At 46.8% G+C, this 22692-nt stretch overlaps 1 protein-coding gene across 8 annotated transcripts in view; it reads left to right on the top strand.

Annotated features, from left to right (window-relative positions):
- SH3BP4 (SH3 domain binding protein 4) overlaps nt 1–22692 on the top strand; it is a 138246-nt gene that overhangs the window by 68760 nt on the left and 46794 nt on the right. For 2 of the 8 annotated variants that reach the window (XM_073306875.1, XM_073306878.2), the window contains one exon: nt 9371–9550. The exons of the other annotated variants lie outside the window; for them this stretch is intronic. The gene's annotated coding sequence lies outside the window, so the exon portion shown is untranslated. The remainder of the gene's footprint in view (nt 1–9370; nt 9551–22692) is intronic. 8 annotated transcript variants of the gene reach the window in all.

Raw genomic sequence — 22692 nt, 5'->3', positions numbered from 1 at the left:
GCACAAGTTCTCTTTGACGCTTGCAAATGAGCTCTGTAATTCGCACATCCTGTCTGTGTTGCTGCTTTCTAAATTTAAAACTTGGAACTAGTTTCATAGTTGCCTGCAAAAGAGTGTTAATTTCATTAGTGATTCCTGAAGACAAGGAAGGATTATGTAGGACTGGGTGTGCAAAGAAGGAGAAATCAAATGACTTGGGTAAGAACTCGATTCACAGCTTTCAGGCTACTGTGTTTTTAAAAATAACAAGAGGTGCTACAGAGGGGGGCTCTTAACCTTCCAGTGGGAATGTTTGTGTGAGTGGGAGGGTGGGAAACAGGGATGATTGGAAGAGCTGGCTGAATTATTTTGTTCAAAGCTTTTTGACCAAAAGTAGCTCCCTCCTCCCCTGACAGTCTTCCCTTGGAGAATTTTCAGATGTTTTTTAAACAAACAAAGAAGAGAATGGGAAGACAACCCCTGCCCCCCCCCCTAAAAAAGGGGGGGAGAAGCAGGACAGAAAGGCAGAAAGGGTGAGACGCAAAAGCCAAAAAATGCAACACTTTTCTGAGAACATATTAATTTTGATCAGCGCTCCCAAGCAGGTGCCTTTATGAAAACAAATGGCTCCTGGTGGTTAATGGCGGGGAAGGGAGCGCTTGGTGATTTTATGGCTAGAGCTAGAGAGTTGGGATTATTGAATGGCTTCTAAAGCCGCAGAAGGGCTGGGTAGTAAGTCTCCAGTCTGCTCTGAGTTGGGGCAGGCCAGAGCCTCACTGCGCCAGGAGCAGACAAGAGGACAAATGGTGCTGTGGGGCCTGGTCTCCACTTAAAGATGAGGTTGACATAGCTGTGGGGCTGAGGGCTGACACAGATGCTCACGCCTGAGCACCGTTGTTAAACCGACCTGAGCCCCGGTGGGGATATGGCTCAGTCAGTAGAGGAAGTCTGTTACCTGATGACAGAGTAGAATTTGCTTTTAGGGAGACTAACTTCACCCCCAGGGTGAGATCCACACTCCTCCTGTGGCCCTCTAGCTCTGCTCCAACCTTCTTGTGGGGAACAGGGGACCCTGAAAGGCGTGTATCTGGAGGATTCCCCGGCACACGTGCTGCAGAAGATCTCTCTAAGGCAGCTGCATCTTTTGCTCCCACCTGCCCCCCAATTCCAGCCCAAAGGGGCGTGTTGGATAAGGGGTGCGTCACGGTGAGGCCGCTGCTGTGGAGAATCCAGGCGGCCCAGAGGAGGCTGTCATGACATAGGGCCCCCCAGCTGGCGAAATAAATCAAGGGCCTGTCCAGCCCCCAGACAGCTTAAAACCCTCTTTAGTCCTCTCCTCTGGGGCTGCACCGTTGGTGCTGAGGCGTGGGTCAGCGTTCAGTGCTGCTGTCTCTGCTGTTAGAACTGAGCCTGCTCGGAGGAAAAGGGAGTCTCACGGGGAAAACAATGTTCTCTCTGATGTGCTGAGAAGGGTGGTGGCTGCCTGCTTGACTTTGTTCAGGCACTTGGTTACAATGTTCATCCGCTGTTTGTTTGCAATCTGCAGAACAGTTTGTTCTTACAAACACATAAACACAGCCTTATAAATCAAACTACCTCCAAGCCAAGCACTGGCCTGGCATGTGCAATGTAAATTGGCGGCCGAAACAAGCTGAAGTGTAGAGATACTGTTTAATAAAAATAGCTGCAAGAAAAGAAACAACTTGGAACTACGTGCCCCCTGAAATGGCAACGCTTTGGATCACTACAAGTTTTGGCAGTGCTGAATGTAGATTACAAACTGTCCAGGCCAGGGACCTTGTCTCTCCCTGTGTGTTCACACAGAGCCTAGCGCTGTGGGACCCCAGTCTCAGAGCCATGAGGTGGCAAGCCGCTCGGGGAAAGCTGAATGTATAGCTGAAGAGGGTATAAAATCAATAAGTTCTATACAGAAATACTCTGTCCTGTTCTTGTTTGGGTCATTCAGTACCTAATTCTAAAATTTTACTCTTATTTTTTTTGGTCCTTTTTTTGCGTTTTTTTAACTTCTCATGTAATCGTTAGACCTCCCTGTGGCAGATCACAGAAACCCCCTCGGGACTGCCAACTGACTAGCTCTGAGCCTGTTTTCCCTGGCAGCTTGTGACTTCAGAACCTTCCCTTGTTTGAGCCAGACACGCTAACCTGTTACAAACACAGACCCAGGTCTGAACAATATCCCCCAGAAGCTGCAGGCTTAACTGAAAACAGCTTAAGAAGTGTTCCTGTCTCCAACACTCAGATACCCAGCTCCCAGTGGGGTCCAAACCCCCCAGAAATCCATTTTATCCTGTATAAAGCTTATACAGGGTAAACTCATAGATTGTTCACCCTTTATAACACTGCTAGAGAGAGAGATGCACAGCTGTTTGCCCCCCAGGTATTAATACATACTCTGGGTTAATTAATAAGTAAAAAGTGATTCTATTAAATACAAAAAGTAGGATTCAAGTGGTTCCAAGTAATGACAGAACAAAGGAAATTACCAAACAAAATAAAACAAAACACGCAAGTCTATGCCTAATACAGTAAGAAAACTGAATGCAGACAAAAATCTCACCCTCAGAGATGTTTCAATAAGCTTCTATCACAGACTGGACGCCTTCCTAGTCGGGGCACAATTCTTTCCCCTGGTTCAGCCGTTGTTCCAGCTCAGGTGGTAGCTAGGGGATTTCTCATGACTGCCACCTCCTTTGTTCTGTTCCACCCCCTTATATAGCTTTTGCACAAGGCGGGAATCCTTTGTCCCTCTCTGGGTTCCCACCCCTCCTTCTCAATGGAAAAGCACCAGGTTAAAGATGGATTCCAGTTCAGGTGACATGGTCATATGTCCTGTGAGACCCCAAGCCTTCATTCCTCCCAGCCTGACTTATAGGAAGGCCTGCCTGCAACCAGAGCCATCCACAGTCAATTGTCCTGGTTGATGGGAGCCATCAAGATTCCAAACCACCATTAATGGCCCACACTTTGCATAACTACAATAGGACTTCGCGGTTATGTTTCATATTTCTAGTTTCAGATACAAGAGTAACACATTTATACAAATAGGATGACCAGACTCAGTAGATTATAAGCTTTGTAATAATACCTTACAAGAGACCTTTTGTATGGAGCATATTCCAGTTACATTAAATTCACACTCATTAGCATATTTTCATAAAATCATATAGAGTGCAACGTCACACTCCCTTTATCCTTTGTAGACAAACATCGAAGGGCAGATCCTTAGTTGGTGAAAACTATCATAGCTCCATTTAAACCAAGCTTACCCCAGCGGAGGCTGAGTGGTGTTAATAGGCCCCTCTGTCATGAACATAATTCAGGGTCAACCAAGAATGTTGCCCCACTGTGCCAGGCCGTTTTCAAACACACAGTAGCCCACAGTCTGACCAGCCAAACAGATGAGCCAGACCCAGGGTGGTGAAGGGATAGAACCCCTCTGCAGAGTGGAGTGAGCAGTGGGATCGTGGCAGACAGCATGATAGTGCCAGGATTTTGGGGGGTGCTTGGGTTTACTTAGGAAGAGGTCAGCTACATGGAAAGAAAACAGAAGGGAGTGAGAGCAGGAGTGTTGGTGCAGATAGACAGTCAGCACAGGGTAGAGTCCAGTCAAAGGCTGAAGGTCCCTGCTTGGCTGCTTCTGCAGCTGTTCCCATTCCCTGGAGTCTCGGGCTGGTTCCTCTTGACACTTCTCCCCCACGAACACACAGGGTGGGGGCAGTGGGGCATCCTCCAGAATGTGAGGGATGGGGTGGCCCCTGTTCTGGGTCCATGGGTTGCTGGGGGGACAGGCGGCCCTTGGCTGGACCCTACTTTATTTCCTCTCCCTCAGTGCAGCAGTCCCTGCTTTGGCTTCTGCCTCTATCCACTGGAGACCTTGCCCCTGGCCCATTATTTAGTTTGGGAGAGGGAGGGCGGTTGCTGATTAAGACAAACCATTCTAGTTCTTGCCTAATGTAGTTCTAGATCAGTTTGTTTGTAAGGATCCCAGGTATAACTCGCTCCCCCCAAATTAAAATGTGCAGTGGAATACTGCCACAGTTGCTTATCTCCTAGAATTCTAGCCACTCTCAGTACGCGGCGTCATCTGAGAGTTAGTACTGTCGAACCGCCGGGTGACGAGCCCCTCGGGAATGGAGGTCGTTCGTAACTGAACAAAACATTAGAGTTGTTCTTTCAAAAGTTTACAACTGAACAGTACCTTAATACAGTTTTGAAACTTTACTATGCAGAAGAAAAATGCTGCTTTCAACCATCTTAATTTAAATGAAACAAGCGCAGAAAGTTTCCTTACCTCATCAAATATTTTTATTAAAACTTTCCCTTTGTTTTTTTAGTAGTTTACGTTTAGCACAATACTGTGCTGTATTTTTTTTCTTTGCTGCTGCCTGATTGTATACTTCCAGTTCCAAATGAGGTGTGTGGTTGACCGATCGTTTCAGAACTCTAAGAATCTATTGTACACATTTTTTTAATTTCGGCAATGCGTTCTGCTCACGATACCCCCCACAAGTGCAGCGCAGCCAGTTTACAGATGGCAGCGAACCTCAAGATCAAATTACAACTTTGGTTTGTAATCCAGGACTGTGCATTCTTTGAAAATGATTGCTTCCATGCCTTTGATTTCAGTGGTTGAGTAATCAGAGAATGCACATCTTTATCTCTTTCTAAATAGTGGGAGTCAGGGGAGGAGATCATACATGTGTATGTGAATCACAGATGGATTATTGAACTTGTCATACAAGAAATGGAATGCTTTATTATGCCCAAGGAGACATGATACAAGATCATTAATATCCACGCTAACGGTGGAATCAGTTTGGGTATTTTGTAGTGTTCACAAAGCTCTTTCGTTTCCTTGGGCAGCGTGGAAGGCGAAGGGATGTGATATTTGATGGGCACTCGTATTCCGATTTACATAGGTCAGGAGGACCTCCGAGCAGTACAAGTTACTGAAAGGGTTCTAGGTGTTGTCCTTTATGGCCGAAGCAGTTAGCCAGTGAGGGCCTTGCTAGGTTGTTTAGGATGAGAAATAGATTGAACTGGTTGGAAAAAACACTGATCTGAGGAAACGAAATGTGTTCTTGACTCCGTTACAGTTTCAACAAAACTCAGGCAGGTAGCGTCCATTGGAAGCGTGCTGGATTCCTTATGGCCTGCTGGGGACCCCAGGTTCCAGGGTCTGCAAATCTGAGACAGTCCCACCATTTGGGCTACCCTGGGGTCCAGCCATGGAGCCTGGCAGCCATGACGGGAGCAGGGGCTGTCAGGTTAGCCTGTCTACCTGCTGCAGATTGGGGCAACTAGAAGCCCTATCACTGTCCAGGACTTCTGGGTAGCCCCACCATGCCAGGTTCCTGACTCCCTGCTTGAAGACAAGAGCCTGAAAGCCCATGGAGCCCTGGGTCAAGCCAGGGCTCTGCTCCCAGGTCTACAGCAGGGAAGCCTGGAAGACCTGAGAACCCAGATCAACTGGGGCTCTCTGAGCTGCCTGAAGGTAGTGCATCCAGCTTCCAGGGTCCAAGACAGCCCCGCATGCAGACTGGCCAGGGACCCCAGGGCTTACAGACTCCTGGAGCCGCAGACCCTGGCAGCAGCAGCTCCCCTGAAACTGATTATGTCAGTTTCAGCTGTTGCTTTTCAGTAAGTGGCAGCAGCTAAGCTGACAAGTATGTAATTTTGCATATTTCATCTCAGAAACAATGTTTTGGTGTCTCTACAACAAAGGGTTCGGCATTACTGGAAGTTTTGGAAAAAATTGTTGAAAAACAGATTTTGGAAAATCTAAACTTCTGGTACAATGAAAATCCTGAATTTTGGCCAGCCCTGAGGTTGAGGCAAGTGGTACTTTGTGTACATTCATTGTAAAGAAACAGGACTGAATCAAAGTCCTGTTTGCCTGAACACAGTAGGAACAAAGAACCGGCAGTTTCTTTACACAGTTTCCAAGCTCTCTTCTCCAGTCAGTTCTATGCCACAAGGAGCTCTGTTCCTCTGCTGGCCTCACTTACCCTACTGCCTCCCTCTCTTACTGTTGCAACCCAGCCCTGTGTTTGCAATCAGTCCCAGAGGACCCCGCAGCTCACATGGCTTAACGCACCTTCCACCATAACACGAGTAAGTATTGGGGGCCTGTGAGTAAATAGACCCTTCTGCGTCAGGGCATGAGCTTTCAGGAGGGACCTCCCATGACCCCCTTTGATGAACTAGTACACAGAGACCAGACCAAGAGGATCCCTGTAACCCTGATGCACCCCTGAACCCTCTGCCAGTTGGCATCAATGGGTCCTTGGCTCACAGTCATCCTATCACCGTGGAAAAGAGAGAGACTTTTTGTTTGGGGGACTAGTATTAAAGAGCAGAGTGTTTTTCCGGGTGCTCAGTATAAACAGAACTGAGGGCTAAGCCGGGGGAATGAGCCTCATGCTTGCTTCCTTGAATTCATTGGGAGTAAAATTCTGCACACGGTAGTTGGGGTTTCACATTGTTTTCTATAATGGGGGGATGTTACCACCACTGACGTGCCCCCTTTCCGATGAGAGGGGAGGGTGCAGCACTGTATAGCAGCTAATTGCACTGTTAAGAGAAACTATCGCCAGTGGTTGTGCGAATTTCTTTTGGTTATTCTTTCTTCTGCCTCGTGGGGCACAGGGGCTTAATTAATCTATAAAAGCGCTTGGAGATTTGTCCTTCAAAGCTGCTATATACATGCAAAGTCTCATGATGATTGGACACCTCTCCCCTCCAGTTAAGCAGTTTGCTTCCTTAACGTTCCCTCTCTCTCTCCCCCCTCTGAGTGACCGAGGTTGGGCCCAGGCCTCGCTGCAGCTGATGGCGCAGCACAGGGGGAGAGCGTCTCTGTGCGTTTGTTCGTGTTTCTCACTCTTCTGCCTTTTAACACAAGTCGCTAAAGCTGGACTCTTTTCGTGTAGCGTGGTTTAGTGGTTAGAGCACTGGACAGCCTCTGGGAGACCTGCCTTCTCTTCCCCCCACTGGCCGGCGGTCTGACCTTCCCCACTCTGTTCTCCTCTTTGCCTGGCTGTAAAAGGAGGATCATGAGAGCGACTTCCTTTGTAAAGCTGCTTGAAGATCTGCGGCTGAGAACAACTCTCAGGGGAGTAGGGGCCAGCCCTGTAAAAACTGGGTGTTCTACTATTAACATTTCACATCATGATGATCAGGGATCCTAGTTTTCCATGGTAAACCCCCCAAAATTCTGATTTAAAAAAACATAAAAATCTGCGTAATTCCACCATTAAAATGAAACCCTGAACTTTAGTGGCCTAGCCACAATATATCTCTGTATCAATTGACCCACAATGTTTTATTGATAAATTTACAATTTTAAACCGACAGCCCGAGCTCCGTCCATTCTCCTGATTATCCGAGTTTTTGATTATCCGATCTGGTCCCACTTAGATAGGATCATTGGGGTTCCACTGTAAAATGTGTTAGTTTTTGCCCAAAATGTAAAAACTAACAGTTCTCTCTCAAACTGCAAATTCCATGTTTTTTTGTGGCAAACTGATTTCTAGGGTCCCTGATGCTGATCACTTCCAACCCCCACCCTACTGTGACACACATTTTAAAACAACATTTGAAACTGTTTCTGGACATACTGCTTAAGGTTGTAGACCAGTTCCCACCCTGCTTCCACAGTCATCAAACATCAGAGGATTTTACACACACACACACTAAGATGTTGGGGCCAACACATTCTCTCTCTCTCGCTCTCTTCTTCCCCCCCCCCAGTTTGTACCCAATAAACACTAAGATGTTGGGGCCAACACATACTCACTCTCTCTCTGTCTCTCCTAGTTTGTACCCAATAAACACTAAGATGTTGGGGCCAGGTCCTCAGCTGGTGTAGACCCTCAGCTGCCCTTTGGTTTTACAGCAGCATTGAGGGGCTGATGTGAAGTCAGTGGACTTCAGACCAGGCGCAAGCATGCTTTTCTCCCAAAGGTGTCTTCAGCAAGCTGCTGCCTGCCAGTGGCAGACGCCGGCGTGGGCGGTTCTAGCAGAGTTATTTATGAGGTAATTTTAAGAACCCTGCAACGAGTGATGTGGAGAAGTAACTACCTTGTCTTTCACTGCACACTGTGGCTTTCTGTTCATTTACAGTCTCTTTATTTAAAATAGATCAGTAAGCCCAGGGCCGGCTCTAGGCACCAGCAAAACAAGCAGGTGCTTGGGGCGGCCCATTTCTGGGGGCGGCATTCCGGCGCCTGCCATGCCGCCCCTCGAAATGTGCCACCGCCACTCCGCCTCTCCCCACCTCCCTCCCAGGGTTTGCACGGCAAGCCTGGGAGGGAGGGGGGGGAAGCCGAGCGGCGGGGCGCTCGGGGGAGGCGGCGGTGGTGGAGCGGAGGCGAGCTGGGGCGGAGAGGGGTTCCTCTCCCCCCCCCCATTACTTCCTGCACTCCCCCCCCACCCTCGCTCCCCTCTGCTCCCTTGAACGCGCTGCCTCCCCCTTTCCTGACGGGGAGGGGGGAGAAGTGGAGCAGCGGCGTGTTCAGGGGAGCAGGCGGCGCGGAGGGCTGCAGGGGGGAGCCGCAGGAAGCAATGGGGGGGGAATGCGGCACGCCCAGGGGAGGAGGCGGGGCCGGGGATTTGGGGAAGGGGCGGAGGCGGTGGCTTTGTTCTTGACGCCGTTCCAGGAGTTGGAGCATCTCCATTGCTGCCAATAGGATAGGACCTCAGTTGTAGTGGCTGGGGTCCTACCTGGTCTCTTACCATCAACACCAAGGGAAATGTGTGTTGCCCGCTTAACTGTAGAATCTACATACAGTGCCTGCTGGTCTCTGTGTGTCCCTACCACACCAACTCTCTTGCTGCTATATGCACAAGGGATGTGTTGATAACCCCCAAAATTTTAGATGACCTGTCCACCTGCTAAAATTGTATAGGTCCTTTAACAACCTTCTGTCGAGGAGTTCAGAATTAGCTTGTCCTACTGTACAAAGGAATTAGGGCATCTATGAATGTTCCATCTCCATCCTGCAAAGTCAAGCCCATGGCAGTAGCGTTTACCTCAGTAATCAAATCATGACCATTTGATGTGGGAAAGGCCTATGTTATCTGGTCTAGTCTCAATCCTGCATTGGTGGGTTCCCGTCAACTGGGGGTCATGAGCTGACAGCCTCCACCCCCAAACCCTGCTTTGCCTCCAGCATTTACAATAGTGTTCAATATTTAAAAAAAAAAGTGGGTTTTTAATTGGGGGGGGTCACTCTCAGAGGCTTGCTGTGTGAAAGGGGTCACCAATACAAAAGTATGAGAACCACTGAGTCAGCTAATAGTGAGGGGGGGAAACCTACAAATAACTTCTGTGATTTATCAAATTTTAAAATTTCCTCTCTGTCGGCGGCAGGGCCCAGATGAAAGTACAGGTCGTTGCAATTGCTCCATCTGGATACAGTGGGAACTGTCCCTTTCAAATCCCGCCAGCCACATCATAACCTGCCCTATCAATAGGGTTTTAAACGACTCAGAAAGATATTATTTGCTGCTCTTCTGGCCGCGTTGGTCCCAGGATGGTGAGAGACACAAGGTGGGTGAAATAATATTTTTATTGGAGCAACTTCTGTTGGTGGAAGGGAGAAGATTTTGAGCTTCATGGAGCTCTTCCTCAGGTCTGGGTAAGGTAGCCGGAGCAATATTATTCATATCTCAAACAAGGGTTGATAATGGGCATGCGTTATCAGCAGCATGAGTTGATCTCGGATGGTGTCTCAGAACACAAATGCAGAATTTTGTGTGTGAGGTTTAGCAAAATGACAACGTTTCAGCAACTCTCACACTGTTTCAGCACCTCTCTCACTCTCTCCATTTATAGAACAGCCCAGAATATCTTTTGACTGTAGGCGGAGAAAGGATCGATGCTTTCTTTGCCGCTGCTCCTTTCTTAAGGGGATGGGTTGTTGATAATAAATTGATAATGCACTTCTTGTTGTCAGCCGGGTAGATGGTCTGGGGCTAGACTTACAGATTGTGTAGTTTGGATGGCGGAATTTGGGAAAGTGGACTGGCAAAGTTTCATAAACTTCTTTTTACAGAGATATTTTAATCTGTCGTGCTTATTTCACATGCTTCCCTCTTCCCTCCAGGTGGTGGAATGGGAAACCTATTCAGAAACGCTACCTTGTTACTGTCAGAAAAATCCTGTGGTATTAAAGGCATGGTCTTTAGGACATGCCTCAGACTCTCCAGGTGAGAGACTATTTTGCCCCTATCCCATCTCTGTCAAGAGCAGCCTTGGCCAGAAGCTCTGTCTGTGAGTGAGCTTATTGTGCCTCAGAGGGCATCCTTCAACCTTGCAGGAGTTTGAGGTTATTCGGGGCCTGGCCTGGTTGTTTTCATTAGGCTGAGAAAATTGGTAATATAAGTCAGTATTCTTTGACACAGTTCTGTTTGTTTATGCAGATTGCACACAAAGGAACAAACAGCGGGCAATCTCCTTGTTCCAAAATCCAAGCCTGTTTTGCAGGCAGTCCTCTGCCCAAAGAAGCTCTTGGCTTAGTCATAGGGCTCTCTCAGTCTGCTTGCTTCCCTTGGCTTTCTGGTTCCTTGCTGCTTCTGATGCACGTGCAGCTGAACCAATCAATGACTCGGTCCCAGGAAAACCTCTCCTATTTTCCTGAATTAGTTCTTGCTCAGGCCTTCCCCTGCAGTCCAGCACCTTCGGAGATGGATAGCTCAGTGGTTTGAGCATTGGCCTGCTAAACCCAGGGTGTGAGTTCAATCCTTGAGAGGGCCATTTAGGGATCTGGGGCAAAAACTGGGGATTGGCCCTGCTTTGAGCAGGGGTTTGGACTAGATGACCTCCTGAGGTCCCTTCCGTCCATGATATTCTGTGGTTCTGATTCTATGGCATCTGGTGTTTGAGCTCTACTTCATAAAGAAGCTGAAATGTCTCTTCCATCTATCTGAGTGGTGGCTAGCATGCCCGTCAGCTTCAGAGAGAGCTGTGATTGCCAGTAGATCAGATGCTTGCTGGCAGCCAATAACTTCCCCAGCACAACAGTATCTTATGCCCCGCAATCATGCGGAAGAATACAGGCACTGGATTATCAACGGGGTCAGTAATATTTCACCCAGCTCTTGATATGTTGCAAACCGCTGTTTGCTTTGAAATCTGTAATAACAAGGTGTTGGGCCAGATCCTCACCTGATGGAAGCTAGAGTTATGCCGACTTATAGTGGAGCTGTGTCGATCCTCACTGGTTGAGGATCTGACCCTGCATATCCACGGCCAGTATTGGTGGATCTCAAAGCACAGTACACCTGTATACGCATAATAGTTTGCTGTCTTTAGGCTTTCATTTCTGTAATCTGTTTTCTCCTAAGCCTGGTATTTTGGGAATGCAAATGTGTTTTGTCACAGCTGTTCTATGTGAAGACAGATATCCTTTTGAAAAGCATTGTCGCTCTCGAGGTTGTAATTTTCTTAAAGAGCATTGATTGTTTTTCCTCTGCGTTGGTTATTGACAGCGCAAATGGATGCCAAACTGTAACGGTCCTGCGAGTTACTTTTAAAAATAATTGAAGGCTGATATCTATCCTTAACTGTCCAGGATGCAGACTCTTGGAGAAAATGAAGAGAAATCTAACAAAAGTAAACTGCGGGGGAGGGGTGAAAAGCTTTTGTGAGAGTCAGTTAAACTGAGGAGGGAGTGTGAATTTGAATACTGTGATTGAACATCTCATCTCTGTGCTGCACTTTTTAACTTGCTTGGGCTGCAAACCAACTAGCATTAATGCGGACGCTAGCTCAGTTATTAAGCAAACTTGTAAAGTGTTCAAGTAATTCCTGTGGTCCCTTTGGGCTTTTGGGAGGAATAAAATGAGAACATCCCCAATACCCACTGTAGTCTGATTACTGATTTTCAGGTTGTTAAACAGTCCCTGGTTGTGTGTAGCGTCTGTGTTCTGCATTATGGGTCTAACATGTTTCTTTGCAATATATTGTTTAACCACTAGAGGGCTCTGTTCTGCACAGTGTTCCAGACAGAGCACAGCCCTTGGTAAACAGACTGACCAGGCTGGAGCTCGAACTGCTGTTGGAAATCTTTCAGAGTAGCAGCCGTGTTAGTCTGTATTCGCAAAAAGGACAGGAGGACTTGTGACACCTTAGAGACTAACCAGTTTATTTGAGCAGAAGCTTTTGTGAGCTACAGCTCACTTCATCGGATGCATTCAGAAATCTGTTTGCTTTAGTTGTAAAACGGGGCTGCTTTTTAATTGGGTACCACCTACTGGAGAAGTTCTGTGACATCATGTGTTACTCACTTCAGTGTTATGAAAAAAAATTACTGTCCATGAAACCAAACGCCAAATTTGTGGGAAAATGGCTCAAATCTAACTTGGGTTCATGCATTTCCCTCTCCTTTCACCCTACATTTTCCTTTCTCTCCAGGGAGGAAGATATTGTTTGTTGTTTCTGAACTTTCCCCCGAGTATGAAGCAGCATGTCAGACAGTCTGTCGTCCTTCTCCCTCTCTGTGGTCTGTTCTACCATTCTGCCACCTCTTGTCTCCCACTGGCAATGGTCAGACAAGCCCACTGAGGAGGAGATGGAGTTCCTTATGATGCATCCATTGTTTCCCACATCCATTCAGGATGCTGTGGGTAAACAAATTGGGTTGCTTTTCCTGTTCTTTTTTTAGCTTCTTTTGAAGGAGTGCCTGCACCACTGTTGTTTCCAAGCCCACCTGTGTCTCTGATTTCCCAACAAGCATCCCCTGCTCCCAGGCTGTCTGCTCTTTGTTCTTGCAAGTTGATTGTTCCGGGCTGGAGGCGACAAGCTGATTCCAGATGGTGGTTTGCCTTGTATCGGAGTTTAGAAGCACAGGATTCATGTGATTTTTCGCAACACTGCTAACCCCAAACCTTCAAAATTCAGGAGTCAAGCCCCCCCCCCCCCCCAAAGTATGAGATGGGCTTAAAAATTGATTCTTAAATTGATTTATTTGCCTTCTGGCTTGTGTCTTTAGAGTGCACTTGGAACACAATTTCGGGCTTTTTTTCCTCCCTCCACACTATTATGATGGCTAGAAACTTTGTGTTGAAATTTGAGATTCCCACGTGCTTACATAAGTCTAGAAGCTGGGGCATGAATGAACTTAACGTTGCGAGACTTGTGATATAAACACAGGAGTTGGCAACACTGGTTTCAGAGTAGCAGCCGTGTTAGTCTGTATCCACAAAAAGAAAAGGAGGACTTGTGGCACCTTAGAGACGAACCAATTTATTTGAGCATGAGCTTTCGTGAGCTACAGCTCACTTCATCGGATGCAAGTGAACTGTAGCTCACAAAAGCTCACGCTCAAATAAATTGGTTCGTCTCTAAGGTGCCACAAGTCCTCCTTTTTCTTTTTTCTGGTTTTGTAGTTAGTTATTTATATTAAATTATGAGCAACTGATTGAAACTGATCTGCCACGGGGGGCACACGTAACAATATGCATAGTTATAAAAGCCAATTTCCCCCAAATCAGTGTCTCTGCTGCAAAAGTTTACTCGTGTTGCCTGGTTAACGTGCCCATAATACCTGCTGATTTGAGCTAGCAAGGCTGCTTCCAGACTGATTTGAGAGGATTTGGGGTTTTGTGTGGGAGTCTGTTAATACTGGGATCACACCGAGGTACTTTATACTGCAGAAGAGTGCCAGACTCAGAACAGAGGCTGTACTTGAGCTTGATGAGTGTATAAGCTTTAAATTCGCACTCCATTCAGATGGACTTACAGGCCTAACATGTCTTCACAGCTGGAAAGATTAGTTTTTAGGAAGCGTGTTTTCCGGAAAATGCAAGAATATGCATAAAGATTCTAAATCTGGGAAGTTGGCAACTGCTGGACCGTGGCAGATGTGGCGAACACGTTCCCATTAATGGGAATCCAGTCCTACGTCAGCTCCTGTGTCTGTGTCCTGCTACTGCATGGAGGTTTATCTTCTCACTAAAGAATGGCCCCTTACTTTTTGTTTCCACGGTATGCATCCGATGAAGTGAGCTGTAGCTCACGAAAGCTCATGCTCAAATAAATGGGTTAGTCTCTAAGGTGCCACAAGTACTCCTTTTCTTTTTACTTTTTGTTGGGCATTCATACCCAGGGAGGCTGATCAGTAGCCTGAAAGTGATCACTCTAAGGCAGTGGCTCTCAACCTTTCCGGACTACTGTCCCCCTTTCCGGATTAGTTGTCTTGCGTACGCCCAAGTTTCACCTCACTTAAAGACCACTTGCTTACAAAATCAGACATAAAAATACAAAAGTTTCGCAGCACACTGTTACTGATAAACTTGCTTTCTCATTTTTGCCATGTAATTAAAATAAATCAATTGGAAGAGAAATATTGTGCTTACATTTCAGTGTGTAGTCTATAAAGCAGTATAAACAAGTCATTGTATCCGAGTAGCCACCCTGTTAGTCTGTATTCGCAAAAAGAACAGGAGGACGTGTGGCACCTTAGAGACTAACCAATTTATTGAGCTGTCGCTCACGAAAGCTCACGCTCAAATAAACTGGTTAGTCTCTAAGGCGCCACAAGTCCTCCTGTTCTTTTTAAGTCATTGTATGAAATTTTAGTTTGTACTGACTTTGTTAGTGCTTTTCATGTGGCCTTTCGTAAAACTAGGCAAATCTCTAGATGAGTTGACGGACCCCCTGGAAGACCTCTGCGTACCCCCAGGGGTATGTGTACCCCTGGTTGAGAGCTAAGGTACTACAGATGTTTTGTGGAGACCGTAACTGGGGAAGTTGTTAGGTGTTTCCGGGAAGTAGTTAAACTGAGCCACCAGTGCATTCTTGATGTGTGTTTGTGATTTGGATGCTGTTTATCTGTCACGGTAATACCTGGTCTGCGTGTCAGTTTTGTGTTATAATTGTCTGTTGGGGGATCATTTATACACTGGAACAGCCCCGAGTATGGACAATTATACTGTTACCTTATAATGATACCCTAGCATTTGTGTAATACTTTTTATCTGTAGCTCTCAAAGCACTTTACAAAGGAGGCCAGTATCATCCCCATTTTACAGATGGGGATACTGAGGCACAACAACTTGTCCAGGTTCATCTAGCAGGCCAGTGGCAGAGCAAAGAATAGAACGCAGGTCTCCTGACTCCCAGTCCAGTGCTCTATCCTCTAGACCAAACTTCTCCCATCTCCCCTTTTTTTGTTCAGGAACTGCTATGCAAATATAAAGATGCTTTATAGAGCTATAACTACATCCACACTAGAGGGGTTGCGTCCCTTCAGTTATACTAATCTAGCTCTGTTGGTACTACTTTACTGTAGACAAGGCCTAAGTGTAGCTTCATCACAATTTTGGTGTGACTTGGGAAGCCTATCAGAGGCTTTATTTTGCTTCATTACAAATAAGGCCATGCTCCTGTCTTTGGAGATGTGACCCGGTTACTAGAGTCCTAGAGGGACAACCTAGATCATCAGTCTGACCGCCTGTGTGTCCACCAACACCACCCGGCACCCACACACTGCACCCCACAACCAGAATGAGACTAGGGTGACCAGATAGCAAGTGTTAAAAATCGGGACAGGGGATGGGGTAAATAGGTGCCTATATAAGAAAAAGCCTCCCAAATCAGGACTCTTCCTATGAAATCAGGACATCTGGTCACCCTAAATGAGACCAAAAGACGACAGGAGGGTGGACTGTTACGTGCCACAGGCAGAGAATGGGAGGGACTGACTGGCACAGGTGTCTGAAACCCCTGTAATGCCAGCAAAATGATTGAGATATACCCAGTTAATGCTGCTGAGTGACCCGCACTGCACGCCGCAGAGGAAGGCGAACCCTTCCCTGCGCCACCCCAGTCCCTGCCAATCTGACCTGGTGGATATTCCTTCCAGACCCCACATATGGTGATCAGTGAGACCGTGCTCCTGAGAGAGAGAGAGAGACTGACTGCTCAGAGCCCTGGCCCACCACCCAATACATTTTAACAGCTTAATTCAGAGAATTCCCTGGGCTACTCGTGAGATACTCAGTGTCTAGGTCTAAAATGGAAAGACATTAGCTGCACTGCTGTCCGTGTTGCTCTGCCTGTCTGCTCCACCCTTAGCATATGTATCAATCCTGATCTCAAAGCACACGCTTCAGGGAAGTAGGATTCTTGATTATCTCGATGCCCTGCCTACAGTATTTAAAAACAACCCGGTAGATCGACAGCATAGTGTGTGACTGTTTGGAATAGGCGTTCATGCACGTGTGATCGCAAAGCAACACATTAGTTTAGTCTGGGAGAGTTATTCTAAGGTTGCTCAGTGGAGAAGTGTGCATTAGATCCATGTTTCAGATCTCGTTTTGGGGAAATTGATGGATGTGTCCCCAAGGTCAGGAGCAGTGTCTTTGCATATACTTGTGTAGCACCAAGTGTATGAAAGGTAGGCTTCATTTTGGGTCTGTTCGTCTTCCCCTCCATGCGATCGTTTTAGTACACGTGCACTCAACTTCTGTAGCGTGTGCCTGTGAAAGTAAAGGTTTGTTTCTCTCTTCATGGCTTGTTGGCTAAAGTTTGCTGGTTGAGAATGCTGGTGAATGGAAGGGTCCAGCTGGCTGAATGGCAAGTAAATTATCCTTTTCCCTTGGGAAACCCATATGCTTCTCTGGGTTGCTACTTAAATGAATGCTAGTTGAATTATTGACTGTCAGGCTTGCCCTGATAGCCAGGATGTGGTTAGTATGGGGATGGGCAGCAACAAAACTGTTCAGATCTGCATGGCTGATTTGGAAGATGTTATCTAAACCTTATTTCTCCTTTATATGAGAGATTCATGAGCAAGAGAGTTCTGTAGCAATTGTTACGCTTGTTCACCGAAGCGTCTTACAGCTGGACTATTCATACACCTTTCTGTAGCATTGCTTGCTGCGAAACGCTCACCTCCACATTAAGGGAGAGGAAAGGTTACACCCTTCTGCTTGTATCGCGGCCAATAAATAAATGCAGGGTACGCTTGGATTAATTGTATGTCCCAAAAATTAGCAATGTGTAAATTTACTCTTTTAAAGGCACAGCTTTCCACAGTTCTTCTCCCCGACAACCCCATCTTCCCTTCTTGTCAATGGAGTTACTTTTCTCTGTGTTGTCTTGCCTGACCCAAACCTTTTGATCAATAGAGTCTGTTATTTCAACTCAAGCTCAGTTTATTTGTAAATCTCTGAGTCCAAACTCTGGAATGTTAGTGGCATGTCCTGAAACAATGTCATTAAAACAAAAATTACACAAACTTGGGGGTAATCTTCTGTCCAAATCTGATGCATCCCTCCCCTTTCATTAGCCACATTCCAGACATGCTGAGATGGGAAAGATTGTGGGGAAACACATTGAATTCAAGCGTTTTGTGTTTCAGCCTTTAGTTCTCAAATGTAAGTTTCCTTTCGTTGCATTCCAGCAAAAGCACTCTATCCTTCAGGGCACACTCTTTCCTCGTGGGAGAAACTCAGCAGTTAACATTCAGCCTCAGCCAGGATGGTTAGAGGCCTAAAAAGCGTGTCTTCATGTTTCCTATTATCTCACTGTTCCTATCAAAGACCTGCCCTATCTAAGGGGTTCTGATTTGTGTGTGTTTCCTACAAGTTACAAGTCTTGTTTTTTTCCATTTGTGAGCAGAGAGTTTAAAAGAAAAGTATTGGAAGCAACTTCAACTTTGTCTGGGCTGCTGACTCTCAATGTCAAATCATTCTAATTTTTGGTATGATTTACGTGTGCTGTGTTAGGCAGAGCCAGTGGGAGGGCTGAGGAAGGATAGTCCAGTGGGTAGCACTCTTGCCTAAGACTTGGGAGACCAGGGATGAATTCCCTGCTCCTCCACAGTCGTCTTGTGTGAGTTAGGCAAATGACTTGGTCTTCATCTCCGCTTAAATGTTATCTCGGCATATCCATGCTGGTGCGGGAGGTGAAAAAATCACCCCGACTGATATAACTATGCAGACTGCCATCCTCCAGCCCCCCCAGTGTACACACACCCATGTCGACAGAGAAGTACTTCTGTGGGCGTTGCTAACGTCCTTGATAGAGGTGCTGTTCCTCCATGGACAGAACATCTTCTGTTGGCATAGGTCGTGTCTTCCCATGCAGGCTATGTCCGCATGGCTAGGCCAACTTGAGCTTCATAGTGTAGACAGACCCTTAGCTGCTTTCTCCCTCAGTTGCCTATCTGTACAATGGGGGTAATAGCACTGCCCTACCCCACAAAGTTCTTGAGAATAAATACCTCAAAGATGGTGAGGTGCCCAGGTGCTAGGGTGACGAGGCAGCTGTTTGAGAGGCAGTGTGGTCTAGTCTATTGGGCCTGGACTGGGCATCAGGAAACACGGATTCTGCTTCCGGCTCCGCTCTGTGACCTGTGGCAAGATACTTCAGCCCCCCTTCCCTTCCCATCCTCTACCTGTCTTGCTTCATTACAGCATACATTCTTTGGGGCCAGGGCTGTCATAGAATCATAGAATATCAGGGTTGGAAGGGACCCCAGAAGGTCATCTAGTCCAACCCCCTGCTCAAAGCAGGACCAATTCCCAGTTAAATCATCCCAGCCAGGGCTTTGTCAAGCCTGACCTTAAAAACCTCTAAGGAAGGAGATTCTACCACCTCCCTAGGTAACGCATTCCAGTGTTTCACCACCCTCTTAGTGAAAAAGTTTTTCCTAATATCCAATCTAAACCTCCCCCACTGCAACTTGAGACCATTACTCCTCGTTCTGTCATCTGCTACCATTGAGAACAGTCTAGAGCCATCCTCTTTGGAACCCCCTTTCAGGTAGTTGAAAGCAGCTATCAAATCCCCCCTCATTCTTCTCTTCTGCAGGCTAAACAATCCCAGCTCCCTCAGCCTCTCCTCATAACTCATGTGTTCCAGTCCCCTAATCATTTTTGTTGCCCTTCGCTGGACTCTCTCCAATTTATCCACATCCTTCTTGAAGTGTGGGGCCCAAAACTGGACACAGTACTCCAGATGAGGCCTCACCAATGTCGAATAGAGGGGAACGATCACGTCCCTCGATCTGCTCACTATGCCCCTACTTATACATCCCAAAATGCCATTGGCCTTCTTGGCAACAAGGGCACACTGCTGACTCATATCCAGCTTCTCGTCCACTGTCACCCCTAGGTCCTTTTCTGCAGAACTGCTGCCTAGCCATTCTGTCCCTAGTCTGTAGCTGTGCATTGGGTTCTTCCGTCCTAAGTGCAGGACCCTGCACTTATCCTTATTGAACCTCATCAGATTCCTTTTGGCCCAATCTTCCAATTGGTCTAGGTCCTTCTGTATCCTATCCCTCCCCTCCAGCGTATCTACCACTCCTCCCAGTTTAGTATCATCCGCAAATTTGCTGAGAGTGCAATCCACACCATCTTCCAGATCATTTATGAAGATATTGAATAAAACCGGCCCCAGGACCGACCCTTGGGGCACTCCACTTGATACCGGCTGCCAACTAGACATGGAGCCATTGATCACTACCCGTTGAGCCCGACAATTTAGCCAGCTTTCTACCCACCTTATAGTGCATTCATCCAGCCCATACTTCCTTAACTTGCTGACAAGAATACTATGGGAGACCGTGTCAAAAGCTTTGCTAAAGTCAAGAAACAATACATCCACTGCTTTCCCTTCATCCACAGAACCAGTAATCTCATCATAAAAGGCGATTAGATTAGTCAGGCATGACCTTCCCTTGGTGAATCCATGCTGGCTGTTCCTGATCACTTTCCTCTCATGCAAGTGCTTCAGGATTGATTCTTTGAGGACCTGCTCCATGATTTTTCCAGGGACTGAGGTGAGGCTGACTGGCCTGTAGTTCCCAGGATCTTCCTTCTTCCCTTTTTTAAAGATTGGCACTACATTAGCCTTTTTCCAGTCATCCGGGACTTCCCCGGTTCGCCACGAGTTTTCAAAGATAATGGCCAGTGGCTCTGCAATCACAGCCGCCAATTCCTTCAGCACTCTCGGATGCAACTCGTCCGGCCCCATGGACTTGTGCACGTCCAGCTTTTCTAAATAGTCCCTAACCGCCTCTATCTCCACAGAGGGCTGGCCATCTCTTCCGCATTTTGTGATGCCCAGCGCAGCAGTCTGGGAGCTGACCTTGTTAGTGAAAACAGAGGCAAAAAAAGCATTGAGTACATTAGCTTTTTCCACATCCTCTGTCACTAGGTTGCCTCCCTCATTCAGTAAGGGGCCCACACATTCCTTGGCTTTCTTCTTGTTGCCAACATACCTGAAGAAACCCTTCTTGTTACTCTTGACATCTCTGGCTAGCTGCAGCTCCAGGTGCGATTTGGCCCTCCTGATAACATTCCTACATGCCCGAGCAATATTTTTATACTCTTCCGTGGTCATATGTCCAACCTTCCACTTCTTGTAAGCATGTTTGTACGGCACCTAGCACAGTGGAGCTACGGTATTGGTAAGGACATCTAGGTGCTTTTGGGGTACCAGTGTAATAACGAAGACAGCTGGCTTCAAAGAGATGGCATTTAATTGGGAGGGGGGGGGAGAGTATATAGTTTCTGGGGTCTCAAGTGAAAACAGTGTCCAGTCTCATCAGTAATGGGCAGGAGAAATATACCATAAGCAGAATGGGCATATGTTGTGCTAGGCAGGCCGGACGACGAATGCCAAGAGTGTTATCTGCAGTGGAACTGCACATAGGTTGGTGTCTGGTGCAAATGAGTAAAATATATTATGCATCCGATGAAGTGAGCTATAGCTCACAAAAGCTTATGCTCAAATAAATTGGTTAGTCTCTAAGGTGCCACAAGTCCTCCTTTTCTTTTTGCGAAAGGATTATGAAGCCTTTACAAAGAGGGTGGAGAAGTGTGTGTAGCCTGGTTATGCTCCCGTCATCTCTGTGTAAATGAGCATAAGCGTGACATGGAATGGGAGGCCGAGGTTTGCGTTATCCTTTTCTTCATGACTCTACTGGTATCTGCATTTTAAAGCCTCTGAAAGGACTCCAAAAATACCTGAGGTGCAATTGTTTAAACCTTCCCCCACCCACACCCTGCTTGGTTTGCAAAGCCACCTCCATTAGATCTATCCTGCTTCCTTTGCTCCTCTTTCTTCCTGCAGGTCGGCTCTGTGCTACTTATCCCAGGAGCGTGCGAGGCCCATCCTAGATTTGCTGCTGTTGGGCATTAGGAAATATGCTGCTGTCCATCTAAGAGTTCATTTGGGATGTCTTGCTGCAAAAAAAAAAAAAAAAAAAAAAAAGAGAGAGAGCACGCCACAGAGAGGCTGAAATTAAAGAGATCACCAGGAGCAACTTCCTTTGGATGAGGTTATGCTTTTAATTAACCTAGGAGTCTGCTGGGGAAAGCTCCAAGTTCTAAGAACATAGCCATAGTGGCTTGAAAACTTCATGCGAAACCAACGCAGCAAGGGTCACTCTTTGTCTTGATGGGAGTTTCAGGGCTGGTTAGGGTAGGGATGCAGTGTAGTTGTAGCTGTCAGTCCCAGGACATTAGAGAGACCAGAGCAGCTTCTGTTGGGAGAGGCAAGCTTTCGAGCCACGCAGAGCTCTTCTTTAGGTTGGTGTGGGCCACTTCAGGTCTGGTGGGTTGTGAAAAGTGGTTTCTAATTGTGCAGTGGCCAGTGCCACTCAGTTTGCACGTAGCAGACCAATGAGGTGTTGGAAATCTTTGCAATGGCTGAGGTGGAATGGAGCGCGGGCCTTAAATCCAATTACCAGCCATGTGGCACCAGGGCCAGACCTAAGGGGAGTTTCTCAAAATGACTAATCCAGATTGCTCTACCTGGTTTGATTAGAGCCTCCCAGAGGAGGGAGGGGAGAAAAGAAAAGGAAGCTTGAGGCTATATAAGCCCAAACAAAGAGCTCTTGCTTTGCTTTTCCAGTAAGCCTTTTCTGTGTCAGCAGCACACGTCTGTCTAGATTGGGTCTCAAAGATCATAGAATATCAGGGTTGGAAGGGACCTCAGGAGGTCATCTAGTCCATCCCCCAAGATAAGGTTGTAAGTCTTCACTATAACTCTGCCTCTTCCTTTGTAATGAAGTTTTTGCACTATATCCCAGCAGTCTTTTTAGAGAGCTCTTAGAATGGGTGATCCATTCTATTGCACGTTTCCTGCTTTGTGTATATGGGACGTGTGCACAGCTGTGATATAGACCTGGAGGTTCATCAAAGTGTTTGGGCTGTCTTATGAGCCAGTCCTGAATGGATATGGCATTGGGGTCATTGGGAGAGATGTCTGGAGCTGATATTCTGCTTTTCTGTGAAGAAACGAAACTCTGTTCTGGCCAGGAAGCTGGGGTGAAAGATGCGCCTTATGAAAGAGACTGTACTTGGGAGTGAGGTTTTGGGATTCTCTTCTCAGCTCTGCCATTAACATGTTTTGTCTTTGGGCAGACAATGAAAGATCTGTGCCTTGGTTTACACATCTATATAATGGAGATATAAAATATGCAACCCAACCACCACCTTGGCCTTACCCACCTGTTAGAAGGGGGAAGTTGCCGAGGATTTCTACCAGGTTGTTGTCTCTGGACCCTGCAAGAAAATTATTCTTGATATTTCTCACTGCTTTCCAAAGGGTTTGGAATGGCAGCCATGAAACTGACCAGAATCTCATGTTAATTTCACGTTGTGGCACCTAGGAGTAGTTGCAGAAGCTCTTGCTCTGAGCAGTGATGAAGGCGATGTTGATCTGGTTCACATTTG

The sequence above is a fragment of the Lepidochelys kempii genome, chromosome 11 (genome assembly GCF_965140285.1).
Source record: "Lepidochelys kempii isolate rLepKem1 chromosome 11, rLepKem1.hap1, whole genome shotgun sequence".
NCBI lineage: Eukaryota > Metazoa > Chordata > Testudines > Cheloniidae > Lepidochelys > Lepidochelys kempii.
This window is presented reverse-complemented; position numbering and strand designations above follow the sequence as displayed.